The sequence below is a fragment of the Dipodomys ordii genome, unplaced genomic scaffold, assembly GCF_000151885.1.
Source record: "Dipodomys ordii isolate 6190 unplaced genomic scaffold, Dord_2.0 Scaffold25, whole genome shotgun sequence".
NCBI lineage: Eukaryota > Metazoa > Chordata > Mammalia > Rodentia > Heteromyidae > Dipodomys > Dipodomys ordii.
In genome coordinates this window covers 22,898,396-22,914,343 of record NW_012267241.1, presented here as the reverse complement: position 1 = coordinate 22,914,343, position 15,948 = coordinate 22,898,396, and positions in this window count along the sequence as shown.

The following is a 15,948-nucleotide window of genomic DNA, read 5'->3' as shown; positions in this document are numbered from 1 at the left end:
TTTCTGTCTCTGTCTGTCTCTGTCTTTGGTATTGTTACTGGAACTTGAACTCAGGGTTAGGATCTGAGTGTTTTCCCTTAATGTTTTCTTTTTTTAATTGTGAAAATACTGTACAGAGGGGTTACAATTACATGAGCAAGGTACTGAGTACATTTATTATCAAGCATTTTTGCCTCCTCCTTTGTTTCCCCTTCCTATCCCTTCCGATCTCCCCACCCCTTTCCCTTTTCTCCCTCCCAACCTTCCCACTCCCTCCCACCTCAGCCAAAGTTGTAAAGTTTGTTTTTTGAAATAACATCTTGTACGTCTCATTGTTGCCATGGATAGGATACACCCTATTTAAACAATTCAAGGCTAGTGCTCTATCACTTTCGTGGAAAAGTTTCCCAGACTTTCCTTGTCCTGGCTAACTTCGAACTAAGATCCTCAGATGTTAGCCAGGATTACGGGTGTGAGCCATTTCACAGCCAGCAGCATTTCTAAGCATAACTGATTTAGAGATGGCTCTGATCGAATCAGAGTCCTTACAAGTAGAAAACTTTCTCTGATGATAGCAAAGAAAGAGGCTAAGGGGAAGTCTGGGGTATGTGAAGAATAATAAGGACTGTTGTTTGGCTGGTAGACAGCATAGAACACACCTGCAAAGAACTGAGAGTTGACCTAGCAAATGGGAATAACTCTTAACCAATAGTCAGCAAGGAAATAGGCTTCCAATGGCAAGGGAATCTGAATGAACTTGAAAGTAGATTGTCCTCTAAAGGTTTCGTAAAAGCTCAGCCCAATTAACACCTTCATTTTTTTTTGTCTTGTGCTGCTATTATGGAACATACAGAATCTAGCCAAGCCCACTTAACTTATGCCTATAGAACCACAAAGCTGACAGATGAACGTTAGTTACAGCTACTTAGTTTGTCATCATTTGGCAGGGATCATGTAATTTGGTTGAAAATTCCATGAAGACAAAATTTCAATGGTTTTTGTGCTTGTGAGTGGAGCTTCATGAGTATCATGTCAGTTGAGTTGTTTGGCTCTTCCTGTAATATGTAGGGACAACTGACAGAGATGGTCAAATAGCACAGGGAGTGCACATATATAGCCTTGTTCCTGGCCCAACATACAGATATAATGTTGATCCATTGCATTAGTCAGTTTTCCATCAGTATAATGACATACCTGGAGCAATTAAATTATAGAGCAAAAAGACCTATTTTGGTTCATACTTTAGAAGTTCCATCCCTAGTTTGACAGACCCATGGGCCTTGGGTCTCTGGCAAGTCCAGTCCATTACAACAGGAAGATGAGGTAGAGTAAATCACTGGGTGTTGGGCCATCTCTTGAGCCCAGAAGCAAAGAGAGAACAAGATGTGACTGGAATAGGACAATCTCTTCAATCACCCTTTGACCTCAGGATCTTCCACTATGTCCTTGCTCCTAAAGATCCATGTAGGTCTCAATAGCACCACACCTTAACACCTGGGCCTCTGGAGAATGCTTATCTATTTACCCACTTAGTCCCACTCCTCACTCAAAGGTGACCATGACTCCAGCAGCTCCCCCAAAGGATACATCTAAGCTTATTATGCCATACATTCTTTCTATTTCATTTCACATTCTATTAGAATAGCCAAATTACCTTCAGTAGCACAGTCCATCAAAAAGTATTATTGTAATGGCTGTTCTTAGAAATTACTGGCATTTTAGCAAGATCAATAGAAAGCCTACTGATTGAGAGAAGATCTTCACTAGCTATTCAACGGACAAGGGTCTCATATCTAAAATATTATTGGAACTCAAAAAATTAAATCCCCCAACAACAAATCCTCAAAGAAACAACTGCCTAATAAATAAGTGGACTAAAGACTTAAAGACAAACATCTCTGAAGAAGAAGGAAGGATAGCCAATAGACACATGAAGAAATGCTCAACCTCCCTAGCCATAAAAGAAATGCAAATCAAAACAACATTGAGATACCACCTCACCCCAGTTAGAATGGCAAAAATCAAGAACTCTAACAACAGATGCTGGAGGGGATGTGAACAGAAGGGAACCTTATTGCATTGTTGGTGGGACTGTAACCTTGTTCAATCACTTTGGAAAGTAGTATGGAGGTTCCTCAAAAGACTCCCCATAGAGCTCCCCTATGACCCAGCAATCCCACTTTTGGGCATTTACCCAAACAAGACCACACTAAAACTACCAGCATGACTATGTTTATTGCAGCACTATTTACTATAGCTAAGATATGGAACCAACCCAGATGCCCCTCAGTAGATGAATGGATCAAGAAAATGTGGTATATATACACAATGGAATTCTATGCCTCCATCAGAAAGAATGACATTGCCCCATTTGTTAGGAAATGGAAAGACTTGGAAAAAATTATATTAAGTGAAGTAAGCCAGGCCCAAAGAAACATAAGTCCCATGGTTTCCCTTATTTGCAATATCTAGTATATGTCTGAGTCAAGCAGAAAAGGTCAGATAAGGTGGTGTTAGGGAAATGAATCCTAAGATATGTATTCAAATGTTTACTTTCTAACACATTTATAAGATTATTTCTTTGTTGCTTTGTATGTCCCTCCCCCATAGTATGACCCCTGCTTTCACTGTATTTAATGTCAGTATAATTTGTGGAGAGGAAGGGGAAAAACAAATCGTTTAAATAGGGATACAAGTGGACCCATTGCAACAATGAGATGTACAAGTCCTTATGTCGAAAACAAACTTTACAACTTTGGTGGGGAGGAGGAGTGGGGGGGAGAGTGGGGAGGATTGGATTGGGGGTCTGGGGGAAGGATGGGAAGGGATGGGAAGGGGAAACAAAGGAGGAGGCTACAATGCTTGATAAGAAATGTACTCACTATCTTGTCCATGTAATTGTAACCCCTCTGTACAGTATTTTCACAATAAAAATAAATAAAATGGAAAAAAGGAAATTACTGGCATTTGTAGTTTCATTTCATTAGTAAGTTTTGATTACTTTACGTTAAATACTTTAAAATATTTCTCACTAGGAAATTGAAGGAAGTGGTGGTATTTAAAAATCCAACCTTGAAATGAGACCCCAAGAAGAAGTTTTATGAGTATGAATCAGATGGTACTAAATATACCAGCGTGTCTCAGGATACTGAAGCTGCCACAATAGAAGAAGAGAGGAATAAACATAGTGTTTCCTTCTTACAGCTCTGAATTTAATGGGCCCTTGCATTTCAATTAGTTTGTGGGAAGATATACATCACTTTTGTATATTCTTGCTCTTGGACTTGTGAGCTTTAAACTCAATCCCCACAAGGGCAGTAGATTTTTTTCCCCCAACTTGTTATTGGATTTTTTCAGCCTGGGCTACATCCTTCAAGCTCTATGTGTTAGTGAATGATAACTTAGGATCCAAGATCAAGATATGGATAGTAACAAGTGAGCCATTTGGAGGGGGCGGGGGGCTTCTGCATGCAGGAGTACTTTACATAAAAGTGAAGGGAAAAATAAAAGATAACGGGAAGAAATTTCTTTTTATATTAGACATTTGAAGACCGAGCCCGGCCTTTGGAGTTCTATTTTTTTTTTGAGGATGATAAAAGATACAAGGAAAACATTTGAAAGCCAGAAAGTCAAGGCCTTGTCTGAGTTGGGCTAGGCAAGGGAAACTATCAGAACCAGAGGCTTCTTCTCTTCCATTGACCTGTCCTGTGCAGACAGAACCATCTCAGCTGTGATTGGTTCTTTCAGCTTCAGTTAGAATGTAAGAATGGGTAGGAAACATCAAGAACTAACAAACGTCATTGTTCCTTTATAAAAATCAAAATGATTTAATATCCATTCAGCGAATATAATATAACTTATGACTGGATTTCAACATGTTGCCCTAATAATAATAACAACAACAACTCGAAACCAAGCTTTAGCTCTGCATTTCCTCCTCACTGGTTGTATGTAATCTTTGTGATGTGATTTCATCTCATCTACTGTTCATATGTAAAGTGATGTAAGAATAAAATACAAGGTCTTTTGCTAGGGCTTAAATTTCCAAACAACCCAAACCTCTTTAACACTAATTCTTAGGGAAATTATTTAAAGGATGATCTCAGAACTTTAGTGATTCGGGCCTACAAAATAGATCTTGTAGTGAGTCTGGAACAAAAAGAGATGCTTTTATTTTCAACACCTGTCTTACTGTGGTAGGCCTAAAGCAGCATACTTTATAGAATAAAGATGTTTTATAGCTCACAGTTCTTGAAAACCAAAGTTCAAGATTGGGCAGCCTCTTTTGTTCAGCCTCCAGTTCATGCCTCTTCATTGTGTCACAATGTGGCAAAGAAGTGGATGGAGGATGATAGATGCAGAACAGATCATGTATGTTTAGGACCTGTTTTTAAAACACTTTGTTTTCATGAGAGTTAATTGGGGTTCTGGGAGAAAGACACTGATCCTTTCCGAGGGCAGCAATCCCAAAGACCCAACTGCCTTCCACCAGGCCCCATCCCTAACATGTTCCATGGTGTCATAATTTTCACCACAGGTATTTTTTGAGCACCTGGACTCTTGGGAGTCAAACCACCATCAAATCTGTTAAGATCATGAGTGAACACATTGCTTTACATTTTTACTGCTTCCTTTAAACTATTTGTTAAAGATATAAGTTCAAATATTTATTTATTTACTTATTTATTTAGCAGTACTGAAACTAGAACACAAGACCTAACAAATGCTGGTCAAGTACTCCACCACTTGAGCCATGCCCCTAATCACTTTGTCTTTTTATTTTGATATAAGGTGTTACTAACTTTGCCAGGCCTAGCTTCAAATTCACAACCATTCTGCTTCCTCCTCTTGAGCACCTGGGATTACAGGTGTGTGTTACCATACTGAGATTCCAGTTCTGCTTTTAAATGATAGATGGCAATGCAAGCTTTTCTTGCTCCCACTAAAATGTTTCCAAAAATAATGTAGTAATAAAGACAAGACACGATACTGTATCCCAAACAAGGGCTGAAATATGATACCATTGAAGAAAATGGCCTGTCTTGTTCCCACAAAATTATGGGAAAAATTGCAATCTTCAGTTTAATAATACTGACAACAAGTAAGGAAACAATAATAAGAAACCCCTTTTAAATGCATTGAAGTAGGACAAGAGAGGCACGGGCAAACAGACAGTTCACAGCACAAACACAGGAAACTCTCATGTAGATGTAAATGTGACGCCCTTTTTAAAGTCCTTTTACATGTGAAGATTTCGGACAGTCAGGTAAGAAGGAGGCTTGCCATCTCACTACAACAGACCTGCTTAAGAATAGAGAACTAGGCTTATATGGTGTATTCATAGCAAGTGTGAGTGGGTCATACTAGGTCGGAGGTGGCCACAAGTTTGCAGCAGTCTACTGTCTTGCATACACTGCCTGGGGCGGGCAGCTCTGAAAGCTATGGCTCAGCTTGTGGGTAGGAGGGGTGATAGCTAACAGGTTTTGAGCACTTTCTATTGGCCAGGCATGGTCCAAAGTGTCTCCTGCCTTATCTCAAATAATCCTGTAAATAGCCTTAGGATTGAGATCAATCATTTCATGACTGAGAAGTGTAAGATGCATACACACCAAGGAGCTTGCCCAGGATAGGATGCCATATTGAGGATCTTGGCTATGTCAGCAGAGCTGAGCTTTGACAAGGTTGGCAAAAGCCTGGACCAAAATGAATCTCCTTAACAAATCTGTTTAATATTAGAGGAAAATATAAAACAAAGAAACAAGGGGAATGAAAAGAAAAGAAACAATGCAACAAAACAAAATGGAAATGGCATCTGGAAAACCCATGAGAATGTACTATATGCTATTCCTAAAAGTGATGAAACAAAGGACTATGGGAACATTTCAGGCCACTGAAATGTTATATTCCATAGACTGAAAAAAGTCATGAAATGAATCAGAAATCCAAAGAAGTTAAAAGATGAAGATTCAAAAGCTGAAAATGAAATGGATGAAAGAAAGAAATATTAAAATGAAAACTAAAGCTTTACACAAGTGCAAAGCTTTCTTTCAGTCTATTGGGACCTGTTTCTGCATAAAATTCTCTTAAAATGTGGAGGTCAGTGGGGCACCAGTGGTTCCTAGCTACTCAGGAGGCTAAGAACTGAGGATCACGGTTCAAAGCCAGCCTGGGCAGGAAAGTCCGTGAGACTCTTATCTCCAATAAACCACTCAGAAAACTGGAAGTGAGCCTGTGGCTCAAGTAATAGAGTGCTCGCCTTGAGCTGAAGAGTGCAGGGACAGAGCCCAGGCCCAGAGTGCAAGCCCCACAACTGATAAAAATAAAAATAAAAAAAATAAAAAATGTGGAGGGAAAGTTCTAAAACTTGTCAGTTGTCAACTCACTTCTGATTTCCACTCCACTTTGTAAAAAGCTTGGAATTGGTGCACAAGAATGACTTATTTTGACCCATCAGAAACCTGAGGTTGTGCAGCCAACAAGTGACATGGGTGTGTCTATTGGGACACAACAGAGTCTCTTTCCTTGAGTGGGAATCACTCAACTTTTCTTAAGTGCACCTGAGTTGCAGGCGGTTTAGTGTGCCCTTCCATGCAAGTACAACTCTCCTGAGGAGGGAAAGTTTTCCCTCTGGATCCTCACCAGGTTCTTAGGCTCAGGCTCCAAGAGAAATTCCCTCAGAGATTTGGCTTGAGAAATCTTCTATAATCAAGACTTACCTATCCTCCAAAGTAGACTATATTGCCACAAGACCACACTGAATGAAACCTTATCCCAGCTGGAGATGGTTCCATCCTTCCTGTCACCTAAGGAGACAAAAACCAAACAAAACACAAATACACAAAGGCCAAAACAAACATAATCCACAGGGGAAACTATCTGAAGGAAAATCAATGTAAGATATGGTATCCAGGACATAGAGGAGGAAGAGCCAGGACATAGAGGAGGAAGCAGTCAGGGCAGAGTGGTGTTTGTAGAGGGAGAGAAGAAACACCTGAAGGCTTGGGCCTAGACCACAGGCCCACCAAACCATAGCTACTGAGTCAGGTTATAGAAGGCTTCATCTCTTTTGCTTCCTCAGTATAATAGAAGTGGATGGTAACTGGAAAATCTGCCAGATATAAATTCTCAGGAGCAGAACAAAGGGAAGCCCCATAGCCTACCCAGGGCCCAAAACAAGGTTAGCAAAAGAATTTCCAAGCCTCTGATGCCTGTGGCCATAACAAATAGACACAGTCCAACTCCTGGACAGATTAATATAAGTCTTCACACGAAAGGGCTATTTAGCTTTAGTATATACTTAGGAGGCAAGATGCTTATCTTACAACAAAAAAAATTAGAATGGATGCCAAAACGTAAGAAAAGTATAGACTGCAAATATAAAGAAATGATCTAAAACAGACTCAGATAAGACATAGATGCTAGAGTTACTAGAAAAGAAATTTAAGGTAACTATGATTAATGGCTTAAGCACTCTAATAAATCAAATAGGCAATGTCTTTGGAGAGGATATTGTAAGAAAGCTTAAAAAGGAAATGGGGGCTATTTAAAACACTGTAACAGAAATGAAGAATGCTGTCAATGGACTTATGTAGAATAGAGTCAGGCAATAATAAGAAAACTGAAGAATAGGTTGGGAGAGATCTCTCAAGATGAAATGGAGAGAAAGAGAAAACAAGATCTTTTTGAAGATCTTTTTGAAGAAGCTCTATACATGATAGAGAGGCACATGGACAGATGATCAACATCATATATTTTTTTTTGAGGGGGTCTGGTCATGGTGCCTGAACTCTGGGCCTGGGAGCTGTCCATCAGCTCTTCAGCTCAAGGCTAGCACTCTACCACTTGAGCCACAGCGCCACTTCCAGCTTTTTTCTTTTTGCTTATGTGGTGCTGAGAAATCGAACCCAGGGCCTCATGCATGCAAGGCAAGCGCTCTACCACTGAGCCACCTTCTCAGCCCCAACAACATATATTCTTAGGGAACAGCAAGTTAAAATAACACTGAGATAACATGACACACATATTAGTGTGGCTAAAACCCAAGTGCTGACATTATCAAGTGGTGACAAGGATGTGGAGCCATAGGAACTAATCCATTGTTAGTAGGAAAGCAAAAGCATACAGATGTAGATAGTTTGGTAGTTTCTCATGAAATAAAACATGCTCTTACCATACAACTTGTACTCCTCATATTTATTCAAATGGTGGAAATTTTAAGTCTTTACAAAAACCTGCGTGTGGATGCTCATAGACTCAAAATTCACAATTGACTCTACCTGGACGCAAGCAGATCACTTTTTTTAAATAAGTTAATGGCTAAACAAATTATGATCAATTCAGAGAGGGAATACTATCCAGTGCTAAAATTTAATTTCCTATTGAGATGAAAACACATACAGGAACTTTGAATGCTACTCAGTAAAAAAAAAAAAGGTCATTTGAAAAGGCTACAGGATTCCTACGCTATATGATGTGAGCAATATGCTTCCTATGCTATAGGACATTTTGGAAAGGCAAAATTTTGGAAAAAGTAAAATGAACACTGGTTGCTAGGTTTTGTGGGAGGGAGGGTGAACATATGGAGCACATATGGACGCTATTGTAGGGGATACATGACAGGATGCACTTGTTGAAAACACAGAGCATATATACCACTAAAAGTGAATCCTAGTGTAAATCAGGGACATCAGTGATAATGACGTGTTAATGAAGATGAATAGATGGTCACAGATGTACCACTGTGGTTTTGTGTGTAAATCATTGGGAGGCTCTGTTCGTGTGTGCACATATATTTCATATACACTCTTATGTCCTGCTCAATTTTGCTGTGAGTCTAAAACTATTCTAAAAAGTAACATTTGCAAAAAGAAAACAAAAATATCAAATAGCCAGATATTTGAGTACATTGTGGCACATAGTAATGTGGCTGGTCATGCCTTGGAATATTCTAGAAGGAACATTACTTGACTTGTTTCTCTGCGTGCTTGAGCTCACTCACTCAAATGCTCATGGCTTCTTTTGGGTGTATTTAATGTATCATTTTGAGTTAAAAAATCTTTGTGCACATATATTATTGTTCCACCCATCATATACATCTTTAGGACTAACCTTGTCAGAACTGATATGCGACTCTATCTTATCCCTTTCCAATTAAAATTCTTCACAAAATCATGTGTATTTGGATTTTTGAGAAATACTTATGTTGACCCTGGAAGGACTCAGATTGCTCATGATCCTACGTAGCTGTTTCTTCCTTTGGACTTAAAATTTCCATTTTATTTTGACAATAATTTCTACAATGTATTTTCAAATATAACGTGCTGTATTATAGAAGGTCAGCGCTGGAGAACCCAAAGCTTGGTTTGCTCACTTAGATATATGGTTTTAGTAAATCACTGCTACTTTCATAGTTCATCATTATCAAGATTAACATTTGTAGACTGTGTGAAATATCATCCGGTGCTTATTATTTTCTCTCTTTCCCAATATTTCTGTGCAAAATGAAGAATATTATATACATATATACATATTTGTGTGTGTGTGTGTGGTTTGAACTCGTCTTTGCACTTATTAGGCAGATGCACTTATTGCTGAGGCCCAAGCCTGATTTTTTGCTTGTTAGTTTTGAGAGAGTCTCATGTTCTACCTCAGCATGTACCTGTGTGTAATCCACTGTGTTAAACTCCTCCCACAGTCTTTGCTGAGAAGGAATTGTTTTAATTGTGTTCTTCAAATATCTGTTCAAAACGGTTTTGCTTTATCCTGTGCATTTATATGTATGCAGGATCCATCCCTTCTCTCCATCTATTCTCATTCTCAATCTCCCCCAATTTTCCGTTTTTATGTATGTAAGTTGATGGTTATGGCTATGTCCGTCTACCAGTCTGTATTTTGTTCATTCGTTCTTCCTCCTTAAGCCCTGACCTGTTTAGTCAAAGTATGTTTCAGCTTCCTGCATTCTTTGGTTGTGCTGTCTATTAAATATCAAAGAAGTTACAGCATGAAATCTCACTCTTGGATCTGGGCATTCTGTAGTCAGTCTGATGGTTTATCTCTGCTTAGGGCCCTGATTGTGTTCTCAAATACGTTTATACTTGAGGCATAAACTTCCACATATGAAAGGAAATATCCCCCCTTTGTCTTTGATAATTTTATCAATATTATTTTTTCAGGTCTATCTGATTCACTGCAAATAATATAATGGGTGGTATAATGGATGGGTTATTAAAATTCCATTGTGTGCATGTATGTATATGTACACATCTCAATACACATGTACACATATGCACACACAATATACAAATACATATGTGGGTATACATGCACACATATAAAGATACATATGTATATATGTTTATGTATTCATTAATTCATTTATTTACCTAGAAAAAGGATCTTGTGGAGATATTTCCCCCCAGCTTGGACTCAAATCGTGACTCCACCAAACTCAGCCTCCCAAATCACAAGGATTACATGCATGAGCCACGGATGACTGATTGAGGAATGTTGAGGTTTTTTTTGCTTTTAGAGGAATTCCTCAGAAGCACAAAATCATCTTTTGGTGAAGTGGACTCAGCCAATTGATTGGACAGAGAGCATGGCTATACCCTGAGACCAGAGCCTTAGGGAAGGGCTTGCAGAAATGGAGACACAGCAGGAGGCTGTCTAGTATGTGACCGGCTCCTTTCCTGATGTTTATTCACAGTGATGTGTGTGAACAAATGCTAAAATTGCCAACCCCTTAAAATTTGTCTTCCATTTATTTATTTGTGTGGTAGATTTGTTTATGTGTATGGTAGAATTTAGGGAAGACTTGGTTTTCCATCCTGGCTGGCAAAACATACATGCAAGACAGAGACAGTGATCACAAGAAAGTGGCTATAGGGAGCTTGCAAAAACTGTTCAGACACAGTGTATCTGTTCCTTACATTAGGTGGTGTGTTGCAGTTAATAAACTAAATATAAGCAGGACTTAGCTGATACATGGATATATATTATATATATACTATATATGATATTATGTGAATGAACAAAATGATCAATTTCACTTTTTGTATATGTGTATTTGAGCTTATGTGTGTACATGTGTTTAGATGTATTTAAGATAAATCCATTAATTAATTTCTGGGACCTTTGAATAACCAAGTATTATTCAGATATAGCATTAAGCATCAAATACTCTTTTTTTATTGTGAAAATACTGTACAGAAGGGTTACAATTACATGGGCAAGATAATGAGTACATTTCTCATCAAGCATTGTAGCCTCCTCCTTTGTTTCCCCTTCCCATCCCTTCCCATCCTCCCCCTCCCCGCCCCCCCTCCCCCAATCCTTCCCACTTCCCCCCCCCCACCAAAGTTGTAAAGTTCGTTTTCAACATAACGACTTGTACATCTCATTGTTGCAATGGGTCCACCTGTATCCCTATTTAAACAATTTGTTTTTCCCCTTCCTCTCCACAAATTATACCGACATCAAATACAGTGAAAGCAGGGGTTATACTGTGGGGGAGGGACATACAAAGCAACAAAGAAATAATCTTATAAATGTGTTAGAAACAATTGCATGAAAGAATAAAAACATTTGAATACATATCTTAGGGAAATACTCTTAAAGAGAAATAATTGATGCTTTACAAGTTAACTTACAGACAGAGAGGGTTAATATATCTTCTAGTTCTTGGAGTACTTAGCATTGAGTCCAGGTATGTGGGATAATTATTACAAATGAGAAAAATCATCTTACTACATTGAAGCGTGTTGAATAATTAGTTTTCTGAGACTTTGCCATAGTTCATATTAATAATACTTCTTGAGGCTGTGATCACCTATTCTTTAGTTATAGAAGTGTGGATTTTGATGTTGACATCCTGAAGAAAATCTATTTTTCCCAACACCAGAGAGAATAGAAACAAACGGATTGGAATTCATGTTTCTGATTTTATCTAGTTACATAGTCAGAGCAAAAAACTACAAAAACATTGCTGGAAACCAGCAAAAGTTTATTCAGGGTATACTTTAGTAACAACAATTGTCAGCCCTGGAGAGAGACGAAACTGTATCATATGTGACCTACACCTGATTATATCATTTTTTCCTTTGGAAGCTGTTTCATTACATAGCCCAAGACCAGAGAAGATGATACTGATACTTTACAGATATAGAGGAGACAAAGGAAATAACTGCTTATAGAAAGAGACACAAGGTATAAAAATGCATAATTACATACCATCTCCCTTTACAGTATATAAAACTTAACACTCCATTCTTGATGTCTAAAATGAAAACATCTCTTTTATCAACAGTTTAGGACTTTTGCTCTTCTCCAATTTGCTGAAGACCTACTTAGAAAGCCATTTCACCAACATTATCTTATGGATGTTGCAGAAAAGCATTTGAAATAATTTATATGAAATTGAATAGAACACACTAGAAAAACAATAGTTTTTTGAAAGCCCAAACTGTTTTTGTGAAAAGCAAGCGAGCCTGTGGATATTTTGCAAACAATGAGAGAAGCGACACAAAGAGGAGCGTGTGTGAAGACAACATGGCATGCACACAGCGAGACAGGTGTACTGGAACCTCGCTGTAGACACTGACACCATGTAATGAAATGAAACAGTTTAAAATAAGGAAACTGTGTGAGTGAGAAAAAGAACTCGATTTTAAATAATGTTCTTTCCTTAAAAATAAAGATTGTGTGGGAAATGATTCTGAGTGGAAATTTGGTAATTCTGGCTATGTAGAGAATTCAAGTAACTTGGGAATCAGACACATACCTCATGAGGACAAACATATCCATTCAAAGGCAGACCCTAAACCAAGGATATTGTTATGTGATTATGGGATGGAAGCCCAAAGAAATAGGACTGTAGTACAGTGGCCTTCATGGTTTATGGTATCTTAGTGTTCTCTCCTAACAAGCATAACTGAGATCAGTGATGGGTGTTAATTTGATGTTGGCAATATACATAATCCAAGTGTACATACTGAGTGTGTACAGTTTTTTTCATATTTAACATTTTTTTAGGAGAAAGTGACCACAAAATTCTCTAAAACCTCTAATCTTTCAAGATTACTTCAGAGTTCTCCAACCAACAGGTAAGTGATAAGGAAAATGTGGCATATATATACACACACATATACATACATATATACATACATGTATACTGGGGAATATACACTGCTACAAAAATTAAAATGTTGCCAGGTGCTGGTGGCTAATGCCTGTAATCTTAGCTACTCAGATCCAAGATCTGAGGATCGTGAATTGAAGCCAGCCTGGGGAGGAAAAATCCATGAGACTCTTATCTCCAATTAACCAGCCCCAAACCAGGAGTGAAGCTATGGCTCAAAGTGGTAGAACTCTAACCTTGAGAAAAAGGCTCAGGGACAACACCGAAGCCATGAGTTCAAGCTCCACAAATAACAAAAAAATTAAAATATCATTTGGAGGAAAATTATTAGAATAGATGAAAATGGAAGAATTGAAGAAAAATCATTCTGAACAAGTGTAGCTTAAAAAACTAGATGCTGTGTGTTTTTACTCATCTATAGAAGCTACACCTAAAAGATATGTATAAACCTGGACACATGCATACACATTATGTATATAAGTACATATATATATATATATACATAAATATATATGACTACACATGAAAAAGATTATTTAGCAGTTTTCTTTAGATTGCCAGTAACATAAATCCAATTCAATCTAGCTTAAGAATAATAAATCAAAAGTACATTTTAGAGCCTAAGTCTCATTCCCATCTTTTCCTCTCTGTATCTTTGTGTTGAAATAATCATCTTATTGAATTGTTTGGACATTACCCTCATGCATTATCTGTATTTTTCCACATAGGCAGCAATCTTAGAATACTAAACCATATTTGAGTCCTTTTCAGTTTATTTTTGTCTTCCAACTTATCTCTGCCTTTGAATTTTGCTTATGTTGACAGATATCTATAGTTTATTCATTTTAAGTAATTTATATTATTGGCTGCATAGATAAGCCTTATTCTGTGCGACATTGTTTACGACAAAGATTGCAGTGGTTAACATTCTGTTCACTCTTGGTGCATTTTCTGGGAACATCATTGACACAGAAGTGAAGAATCACTGGTTTTGTGCCTCTCATATCCAGCTTCACTAGGTACTTCCAAATTATTCACTACAGTGGTCATCAGATTACCCTTGTGTGTGCATAGTGTGGATTTATCTGTCTCCATTCAATCTGTGTTTTAGAAGGAAAAGGGATGTTGTGTGGTTTTCAATTTTTCCATACCATGTATATTTTAGATATGAGACCCTTGTCTATCGTATGGCTAATGATCTTCTCCCAATCTGTGAGCATTCTATTGATTTGTTAGCTATGTCCTTTGCCATACAGAAGCTCTGCAATTTCATGCAATCCCATCTGTCCAACCTTTCTTTGATTTGTTGTGTTTCTGGGTCTCTATTAAGAAAATTTCGGCCTGTACCAAGGAGACCTAGGGTTTCTCCTATTCTGTCATGTAATGTTTTCAGGGTGTCTCTTTGACTCTGAGGTCTTTGATCCATTTGGAGTTGATTCTGGTGCAGGGAGATATATAACGATCTAGCTTTAGTTTTCTACAAGTGATTAACCAATTTTGCCAGCAACATTTATTGAAGAGGCTGTCTTTCTTACATTCTATTATTTTTTTTGCTCCCTTATTGAAGATAAGGTGACTATAGATCTGTGGGTTCATTTCTAGGTTTTCAATTCTATTCCATTGTTCCTGAGGTCTGTTCTTGTGCCAGCATCAATTTCTAGTGAAGTTGATCATCATATATTTGTGAAATAGTCATGGTTCAAACAATAGATCTGCTCTGAAAATGGAAGCACATTAGAAACAATCCACTATGAAGACAATCTATACATAAGGTGAGGCTAAATACCAAGAGAGGCAAACATTTTGTTTTGATTGGGGATGAATTCAGTCTGAGAGCTGGGTATGGCTAAGTAGTGGAGAACTTGGGTAGCCTTCTTGAGGCCTGGAATTCTAAGGCCTCCCCAAAATTTGCTCTCTGAGGAATCTATCTGCAGTTTCCTTGCATGTATTTGAGTTTAAAATGTCTGCTGATAGGTGGTTTAAGAACACTGCTGTAAACTAAACAGGAGGGAACTCTGGGATCTGGAAGAGCATGGGATAAATCCTATCACCCTTACCATGGCCAGGAGTCAAACACCAGCTCTCTTGGTGCCCCTGAGAGAAAGCTCAAGTTTGCTATTCCAGCTGTAAATTGACTCTTAACTCCATTCCTGGTTTGAAACCTGATGGAGGAATAAGAAGTAAGTGTGGGGGTTCGGGATGTTCTCAAAAGAAGAGTGGCTCTGAAAAATGGCTCTGAAACACCCCCCCATGACTTCTGATTGTTGATATTTATGTTTACTCTGGGGAAAGCTCTAGCCAGTTCTAGAAATGGGGAGGAACAGAAATGGAGGGACAGAGGGAAAACACAGGCAGCAATGATACTCACTGGACACCATGTAGAAAATGATTGTGGGTGGGGACAGGAGGGAAAAACAGGGAGAGATGGAGGGAAGGGATGACATTGTCCAAAAGGAAATGTACTCTTTGCCTCACTTATGTAATATAACCCTTTTGTTCATAAAAGATTTTTTAATAATACAACAGAGAAATGGATCTAAGAGCCAGAAAAGAATGTGTCAATAAGACTGAGAACTTCAAAAGGCTGTGTCTGCCTCTGCTCAACTGTCTGCAATAGTTTGCACAAACCAAGGCCCATGGAAGATATAAAAGGAGCATGGTCTCTTGTGATGTGCTCATTGTTAAAAATTCCCTAGGTGAGTCCCTAGGTCTGTTCCTGAAACTTGGATCACTGTCTAGCTCCTGGAAATAGTTTACTTGCATTCTCTCTGTCTTCTCAGACTATTTCTGATGAAGCTTTTTTTCCCCTACCACCTCAGGCTCATTTTAGAACC